Raw genomic sequence first — 9,486 nt, forward strand, 5'->3', positions numbered from 1 at the left:
GAACTCGACAAGTTCATGTATCAAGGAATAATAGCCAGGACCACATGAGACCTGGCAGTTTCTACCCTATATGAAAGGAAGGCATGGACTACTATATTGCCAAAGGCAAAAGATATAAGCTAACATCTGAAAACCCCCACAGAACTGAGTATGAACTTACAGGGAAAGGAGAGAAAGGGTTCTTTATTGAAGAGAACTTTCTAGCATTTCTAATGATGAGACCTTAGCTAAGGAGGAACTCTGAAATGCAAAACATGAGAACCTAGAGGAACTTTGAGCAAGATGAATTCAATGGGGAAACTGAAATGAGCTCTATGGTGATAAAAGGCTAATATTTTAAGAGAAAAATCAAGTGTCCCTTCAGAACTGCAGTGTCTTCAAAATATATTAAGGGAGTTAATTTTTTATTTTAGTGGGAGACCTGGGAGTGAATTGTTTCTGTTCTGAGGGTTTTAAGAGCGTAAAGAAAAGGAAGTGTAAAAAGGAATATACCGGTGGAGAAAGGAAGGAAGAAGGGTAGAATTTATAGAGGAAAAGGTGTTAAATGAAACTCGTTTATCTGAAATGGACAAAGGAGGAAAGAACACACAGAATAATAGTTTGGTGTAGAAAGACTTCAAAGAATAGGGAAACATGGGGGAGAGGTAGAGGGAGGACAATACTGGGAACTGTACTAGCAAGCATAACAAAATTTAATAATAGAGGGGAAAAAACTGTAAGTGGGTATCTATCAATTGAACAGGAAAGACTGAACAAACTTTAATGTAAATGTAATGGAATATTATTGCACCATAAAAAAGGACATAATTTCAGAAAATCCTGGGTAGCATGAATTGATTCAGAGTGATGTGAAAACAATAATATTATAAAGGCAAACAATTTTGAAAGGCTTAAAGTACTCTGAACAAAGCAAACAGCAACCATGTCTCCAGCGCTATGATGAGGCACGTTACCCACCTCCTGGAAGAAGATTGACTTCAAGTGCAGAAAGAGGATTTGTGAATTCATTTTGCTTAACTTATGTTACAAGGCCTTGGGTTTTTTTTCTCTTGGTTTTTAATGGAGGTGGCGGGGAGAGGGGAAGACTGGGGTAGAATTAGCCATAAATATTCCCCTCAAATGAGAGTCATTTCATAAGATGCAGAGAAGAAAACAAAATAAGTTCAGAAGGAAGCACAAGCAAGGAAGACAGTTTTGAAAGTACTGTTATTTATTATATGCTTTTAAAAAAATCAGTATGAAATGGAGATTCATGGTTTGATATGCAACCCTCTTTTGAGCTCTGCTGTCTGTATAAAATTGTTTTTGTGTGGAAATTAAAAAAAAAATTTAAGTTAAAAAAAAATCACATCAAGCTTGTGATCTCTTAGTTGCTGGAATTCAGATGGTCCAGATCTGTTATGGACCCTGATGACAAGGTAGAACATGCCATCATCCCTTCACTGAATTTATTTCTGATATGTTCTTGTCCATCACAATAGCTTTTTCTCAAAAGATTTTTACAAACTGCTCTTTATCACTTCATTGTTTTTAAGTGACTGTTAATACTGTTTTATGTTTTTATTTTGTTATGTTTGAAGTTCCTCCTCCCCTTTTTTAGAGTTGTTTTGAGATCATTTTGGTGATGAAAGTCCCCTGAGAAAATACTTGCAACTTTGTCAACGGCGAGGATATAGTGAGAGCTTGGGTGGGCTCCTAGAGCTGGTGCTGCTCTCCTAGGAACCATGACTTTTCCCACTTTGAGATGAGATGAAATCTTCCGATTTCAGAACTCCCATAACTTTTCTAAAACTCCTTGCTTAGAGCCCCAGCACTGACTGCAGCCAAGTTTTCCAGAATCCTGGGGTACAGTTGATCTCATTTAACCTTTTAGGAAGTTTCTTCCTTTCTCTCTCATGATTGGTATGCCATCATCCTCACTGGCTTCTCAGTTCACTGTTCATTATACAGACAGCTCTATGGATTAGCATTAATAAACCACTATTCTGCAATGCCTGTCTGGCCCATTCTAGAGCTGAGCTGCCCATGATATAACCATCACTTATGAAAAACCAACCATCTGCATGCTGATCACCAGTTGTCAGGTGAACCATGTTAAGTGGCAGTATAGTAGCCCATACATTTGACATTGTTGAAATAATTAACTATCTCACTACTTGCAGTTAGGGAAATATCTTTGGCACCACAGCTGCATTCATGATTCCTTCCAGGATCTCTCCCTTTTACTATTATTTTAAAGTTAATCATTTATTATCATATTATTGTTATATATTTATTATTAAATGATTGTGTTAGTAAGATTATTAAATTATTATTTATAATAAATATTATATTATATAATATTATTTATTAAAATTTTGCTATATGTCAGACTCCACGATAAGTGGAGAGACAAAGAAAGATAGAGCTTGATCCTGCTCCCAGGAACAGGGTGTGAGGGGAGGATGTGGACTTCCAAATATCTGGCTATGCAAGGCATATTTAGTGAAAGTAGAAGGTGCCCTTAGAGGAACACTTACAGAAAAGGAGAAGGATCTGAGCTAAATATTGAAGGGAGCCCAGGAGGTTAGGACACAGAGCTGAAAAGGAAGCATTCCAGGCATTGGGGACAGTGAGGACAAAGACAGAAGGTAGAAAACTAGAATATCCTGTGTAAGGGACTGCACATAGTGCAGTGTAACTTGATTGTTGAGTATATGATAGAGAGTAAAGTGTAACAAGACTAGCAAGACAGGAAGGGGTCAAGCTTGTAAAGGACCATATAAGACAGAGGATTTTTTATTTGATCTTAGAATTAAAAGATGCTTGCTCCTGGGAAGGAAAGCTATGGCCAATCTAGACAGCATACTAACGTCACCTTGCTGACAAAGAAAGGTCCATATAGTCAAAGCTACAGTTTTTCCAGTAGCAATGCATGGCTGTGAGAGTTGCTCTGTAAGGAAAGCTAAGGGTCACAGAATCAACATTTTCCAATTGTGGCCCTGGGGAAGACTGTTGAGAGTCCCTTAGAAAGCAAGATCAGATCAGTCAATAATTATCCGCGAAAGGTCAAATTCAGACTAAAGCTAAAGCTTAAATATTTTGGCCCCATAATGAAAAGACAAGACTCACCGGAAAAGATCCTGATCCTGGGAAAGCTTGAAGGCAGAAGGAGAAGGGGATGGAGAGACAGTGTGGAAGCAATGAATATGAGCTTGGGCAGACTTAGGGAGAAAGTAGAGCACAGAAGGGCCTGGCGTGCTGTCCATGGGGTCACGAAGAGTCAGAAACGACCAAACAGCAAAAGAGGGAATAGGGGCCCCTGGAGTTCATTGACAAGGAGACTGCAAAAAGCTCCTTGTAGAAAGTGGGATTTTAGCTGAAACTTGAAAGAAGCCAGAAAGTAAAGATGAAAAGGAGAGGGTTCCAGGCATGGGGGAGGGCAAATAAAAATGTCCTGAACTACAAAATGGATCATCTTGTATGTAGTACAGCAAAGTCTAGATGCCTAAAATGCCATCCCTGGATCACATAGAGTGGTGGGGAACCTATGGCTCCGAGGTCACATGTGGCCTTCTAGGGTTGGGTGCAGCCATTTGCCTGAGTCCAAGTTTTACAGAACAAATTCTTTTATTGGGGATTTGTTCTGTGAAGTTTGGATTCAGTCTAAGGGCCACACGAGAACCTAGAGGGCTATGGGTGGCCTCGGGGCCACAGGTTCCCCACCCCTGATAGTACATGGGACTGAGTAAGTATAAGAAGACTAAAAAGGTAAGATGAGGCCAGGTTATAAAGGACTTTGAATGCCAAACAATTTTGTACTTGATCCTGGAGAAATAAGGGATCCCCTGGAGTTCATTAAGTAGAAAGGATAACATGGTCAGACCTAAACTTTAGAAAGAGCAGTTTGACAGCTGAATGGAGGATGGGCTGGAGCGAAGAGAGACTTGAGGCAAGGAAACAAACAAATAAAAAATCCAAATAACTCAGGCTTTAGGTAACAAGGGCCTAAACCATGCTGGTGCCCATGTCAGAGGAAAGGAGGCCTACATGAGAGAGGATGCAAAGGTACAATTGACAGGACCGAACAACAGATTGAATGAAAGCATGAAGAGTTAATCATGACATCTAGGTTTTGAACCTAGTGGTACCCTCCACAGTAATAGGAAAGTTAGGAAGAGGGGAAGATTTGGCAGCAAAGAGAACAAATTCACTTTGGGAAGTGTTGAGGTTTAGATATCCACAAGACATCTTGTCCAAAATGCCCAATGACCGACCGGTTGAAGATTTGAGGACAGGGGTCCAGAGAGGTCTGGACTAGATGTAGATTTAAGAATCATCAGTGTGAAGATGATAACTGAATACAAAGGAACTGATGAGATCACTAATTAAAATAGTGTAAGGTTTTAATCTGTTTTGTCCTCAGCGAGGGCTGGGAGGAAGAGAAGCCAGTTTTGCTGATTTATGAAAAATTTAAAAATTAATGTGGAAAATGAAAAAACTAACAAATAAAACTGAAGGGCAAACGAGAAGGGGGAATTTACTTAACAGAGAAAAAAACCGGTGAAGAATTAGATAAAAGGAAGAAAGAAAAAGGACTTAACAAGTGAAGCAAAACTCCAAGCAAAGGAAAAAGGTGACAAATGGAAAGAGGGAACTTGAAGGCAAAGGAAATAGATCCTGTGGGAAGTTACCTTAAGATAGATTAAGCAAAAAACTGAAGAGACAAAGTTGTTATCTTTATAAAAATAGGGGGAAGATCCTAATTTTTAAAATATTAGGGACAAATGGAGGAAAGCAAACTTGCCTCTTCTAATTTTAAATATGGATTAATTAAACAATACAAAGAAAAGGTATGAAAGATTGAGTAAGAAAATAAAATCCCCCCATCTGTTGCTAAGAAGAGACAGTCAAAGACATAGAAAAAAGAGCATGTGGAATGAAATTTACTGTGCATCAGGTGAAGCAAAAACAGCAGGAAATGTGATTGTGCTTTCTGACAAAGCAAAAACAGAAATTTACAACATAAAGAGATAAAAAAGGAAACTATGCTAAAAAGACCCACAAACAAAAATGTCAATACTAAACTTATATGTTCTAAATGCCTCAGCATCTAAATGCATAAAGGAAAAATTAACTGAATTACAGGAAGACAAAAACAGTAATACAATAATAGCAAGAGACTTTAATGTCTGTCAGTTTTGGACAAATCTAATAGAATGATAAACAAGGGGGAATATAGCATTGAACCAATTCCTGGAAAAACTAGAATTAAAGTACTTATATCATCTTCCAAGTTAGACTGCTAAAAGAAAATACACATATCTCAGCACCATGTAGAAGTTTTACAAAAAATTGACCATATATCAGGACATAGAGATATTGCAAATAAATGTGAAGAAAGCAAAAATATACAATCTCCTATAGGTTTATATGCAATAAAAATAGCAATCAGTTCAGGGAGTATAAATGAAAAATACAGACCCATATGGAGACTTAAGAATAAAGGCATAACAAATGAACAGGCCAAAGACTAAATCAAAGAAATAATATGTACAAATTGATTAAACAATCTGATAAAATGAAAAAGAGTGATTGAATGGTAAAAATTTTTTTTTTAATCCACAATCTGTTACTTACAAGAAAGATGTTGTGTTGTTGTGTTTGTCCTTCATTCTCAAAGACGACCATGATATCAGGATGATGACATGACTTGCAGTTGACTTTGATTTGCATGAGGGAGGGCTGAGCAAGGTCATCAACCTCACTTTCTTCTTCTGAACCATCTGGATCCAGTAGCCTGATATTCATCAGAACAACTGGAGATGGCCCAGGATGCAATGTGAGACCCTCGCCCTTTCAGTCTAAGGTCTTACCATATTCTCACTTTGAGTGAGATACAAGGAAGATACCTAAAAGACAAATGCATATACAGAATAAAAATGAGAGACTGGAAGAAAACTGACCATGCATCAAGTGAAAACAAAAAAGCAAGAGTTGCCGCCAAGCTATCAGGTAATACAAATACAGAAATTCACAACATATAAACTGATAAACAATTAAACTACATTATGCTGAGAGGGAGCATAGAAAATATTCCCCAAATTCCTTGCTTAGCATCCCATTTCATTAAGAAAAAGTTAATTCAATTACAAGAGACAAAGAGTAACAATGTCAAAAGATTTCGTTGTTCTCTCAGTTTTGGACAAATCTAACAGAAAAATAAACAAAAGTTAAATAACAAGTGAACAAGCTGCTGGAGAAACTAAAGCTAAAAACATTGGTATCTTCTAAATGAAACTGCTAAAGAATATATGTATTTCTCAGGACAACATGGAACTCTTACAATATACTTACAGGTATTAAGACACAGAGATATTACAAACGAATACAAAAAGGGACAGAAATGGTAAGCACATTATTTACAGACTAAAACACAAAAATCAGTTCAGAGAGCACGAAGGACATAGAGACAAATGGAGATTTAACAATGAAAAATAACTACAAGTAAAGGAACTACCAAACAGAAGGGGGAAAGCTCCTGGTCTTGATTATCCACAGGATAATTTTATCAAACTGTTAAAGAATAATTAGTACCAAACTACACAAATTGTTTTCAAAAACTGAGAAAGAGTTCTGCTAGATTCATCTTAGGAGATATACGTAATCCTAATACCAAAGTGAGGGAATGATAAAGCACAGGAGAACAAAAGACCAATAAAATTAATGAACATCATTTCAAAAATTTTAAATAAAATCCTGTCAAACTACAGAGATTCATATAAGAAATAATTCACTGTGACCAAGTTGTACTTATATATGGGACACAAAGATGATTCAATATCAGGATACTGATCAACATCATTTTCAAGAATCCAAAACCACACAATTATCTCAACAGATATAGAAAAAAGTCTTTGATAAAGTAAAACATCCATTTGTGCTATTAAAAAAAAAACAAAAATATAGGTATGAGGAGAATTTTTTAAAATAGGAATATCTAAAACCTAAGCAAGCATTATATGCCATGGGGGGTTTAGTAGAAGCTTTCCTGATAAAAGATAAGAATGAGGAAAGAATGCTCACTCTCCACTACTACCTAATCTAGTTCTGGAAATGCTAGTAATAAGAGAAGAGAAAGAAAGCAAAGGCATAAAGATATGTAAAAGTGATCACATGATTGTTTACTCGGAAAATTCTAAGGAATCAGAAAAGAGATAGTTGAGACAAATTGTTGCTTCAGAAAAGTTGCAGGCTACAAAGTAAACCCTCAAAAAAAAAAAACCCCTTCATTTTAAAAAGTCAACATTTGTAGGTAATAATGACAAAATCCAAGAGACAATAATAGAAAGGGAAATCACATTCAAACTACAAAATGTATAAAATATTATAAGATCAGTCTACCAAAGCACAGAAAATACCTACATAGACTCAATTACAAAATGTTCCTTGAAGAGTAATTTAAATAACCGAGTGAACATTCAATACATATGGCTGGGTCATGGCAATATAATAAAATCAATAATACTTCCAAAATTTATACATTTAATGCTACCCCAAATTATCAGTAGGTTACTTTACTGAACTCAATTAAACGATAGTAAAAATTATTTGGGCAAATAAAAGATCTAAAATATGAAATAAAATCATGAAAACAGAAAAGATAGGAATAAAGGACAATGGAAATTCCAGACCTCAAACAATATTATAAAGCAGCAGTCATCAAAAACATCTGGCACTGGATAAAAAAAAAATAGAGATGCTAATCAATAAACAGACAAGACAAGGGAGAATCAGAAACAATGGATCTGTAAAAGACAGTGTTTGCTAAGTCTAAAAACATAAATTATTTAGGAAAGAACATTACATTAGGTAAAACCTGCTGAGAAAGCTGGAAATCAATCTAGCAGAAATTAAGCTGAGACTTACACCTTACTCCAAATTCTAGATTATATTTAAAATGGATATATATCACTTTTACAATAAAGATCATGCTATAAAAAAAATTAGAAAAGAAATAGATCACATGTGTTTTACAGTCATGGGTAGAAGATGTCTTCTTAACCAAAGGGGAGAGGCAATTACAAAAAATAAAATAGCTTTGGTTACACAAAACTGAAAAGCTTCTGCACAAAAGAAAATGCATTTAAGGGTTAAAAGAAAAGAAATCAAGTGGGGAAGAAAATCTATATCAAATTTCTCTGATAAGGGTTTGGTATTCAAGATACATAGACAACATATATAAGACCAAAAGCTATTTCCCAACAGATAAATGGTCAAAAATGTAAGTATATGGTTCTAAAAAGAATGGCAAACTATTAACATGTGAAATCACTAAAAAGAAATGTAAATCAAAACAAATGTGAGTTTGTGGGCAAACATGACAAATGATGGGAATGTTGGAAAGGTTGTGGGAAGATAGACACACCCAGATCATTTTTGGTGGAGTTGTGAAACAATACAACCATTTTGGAAAACAGTTTGGAATTGTGCAAATAAAGTTATTAAGATGTCCATACCCTTTGGTCCAGAGATTCTACAGCTAGAATGTTTCTGATAAGAAGGAAGACCACCATATACACCAAAATATTTTTTTCAGCAGTTTTTGTTTCAGAAAAGAATTGGGGGGAAGGGTATGGGAGGATGCCATTGATTGTGAAAGACAACAAAACTTTGCCTCCACACAACTGACAATATGATTTTAATAAAGCACATTTATTGACCATGTCAGTCCCCTAACTCAGTGAACTCCAGTGCCTCCTTATTGCCTCTAAGATAAAATATTATTTCATTTTTATCTCATTCTTTTAAAATTTGTATTCTTGAAGTGAGTTTTACTTTAATCCCATTGCTGTGGAAGAAAGGAACATGGAACCAATCACACTCAGTTCAAGAGAAAGAACAGAGTTGGTCCCAAGGCCAAGGTCAATTCTGGGCAGTATGGACAAGTGAGGGAAATTTGCCACCCCCCCCCCCCACTACTCCTCACATCCCTTCCCAATCCTTCATGGAAAACCTGATAAACTCAGTCCCATCATGGAGATTAAAGGTGTTGTCTTTCAATCACCCAATCGATCAATCAACAGCATTTATTACATCCCAATTCTGTGCCAGGCGCTGAACTAGGGGCTAGTTATAGAAGCACAAAGAATGAAACAATTTCTTCTAGCAATGAGCTTATTCTAATGGGAAATACAAATAAATATTTAAGTGTAAGCAATAAATATAAAGTATTTTGGGAGGGCATTAGCAGTTGGAAGGATCTATAAAGTCTTCATGTAGAAGTCTGAACTAAGTCTTCAAAGAAAAGAGGGATTAGTGGGACAGAGCCAAGATGGTAGAGTAGAAGGACGGACCTGTAGAGGCTCTCCTCCCATAGTCTGTAAGATACCTGTGAAAATTGACTCTAAACAAATTCCAGAGCAGCAGAAGCCACAAAACAACAGACTGAAAGAGATTTCCAGCCTAAGGCAGCCTGAAAGGCTGACAGGAAGGGTCTATCATACC

The sequence above is a fragment of the Notamacropus eugenii genome, chromosome 5 (assembly GCF_028372415.1).
Source record: "Notamacropus eugenii isolate mMacEug1 chromosome 5, mMacEug1.pri_v2, whole genome shotgun sequence".
Classification (NCBI taxonomy): domain Eukaryota; kingdom Metazoa; phylum Chordata; class Mammalia; order Diprotodontia; family Macropodidae; genus Notamacropus; species Notamacropus eugenii.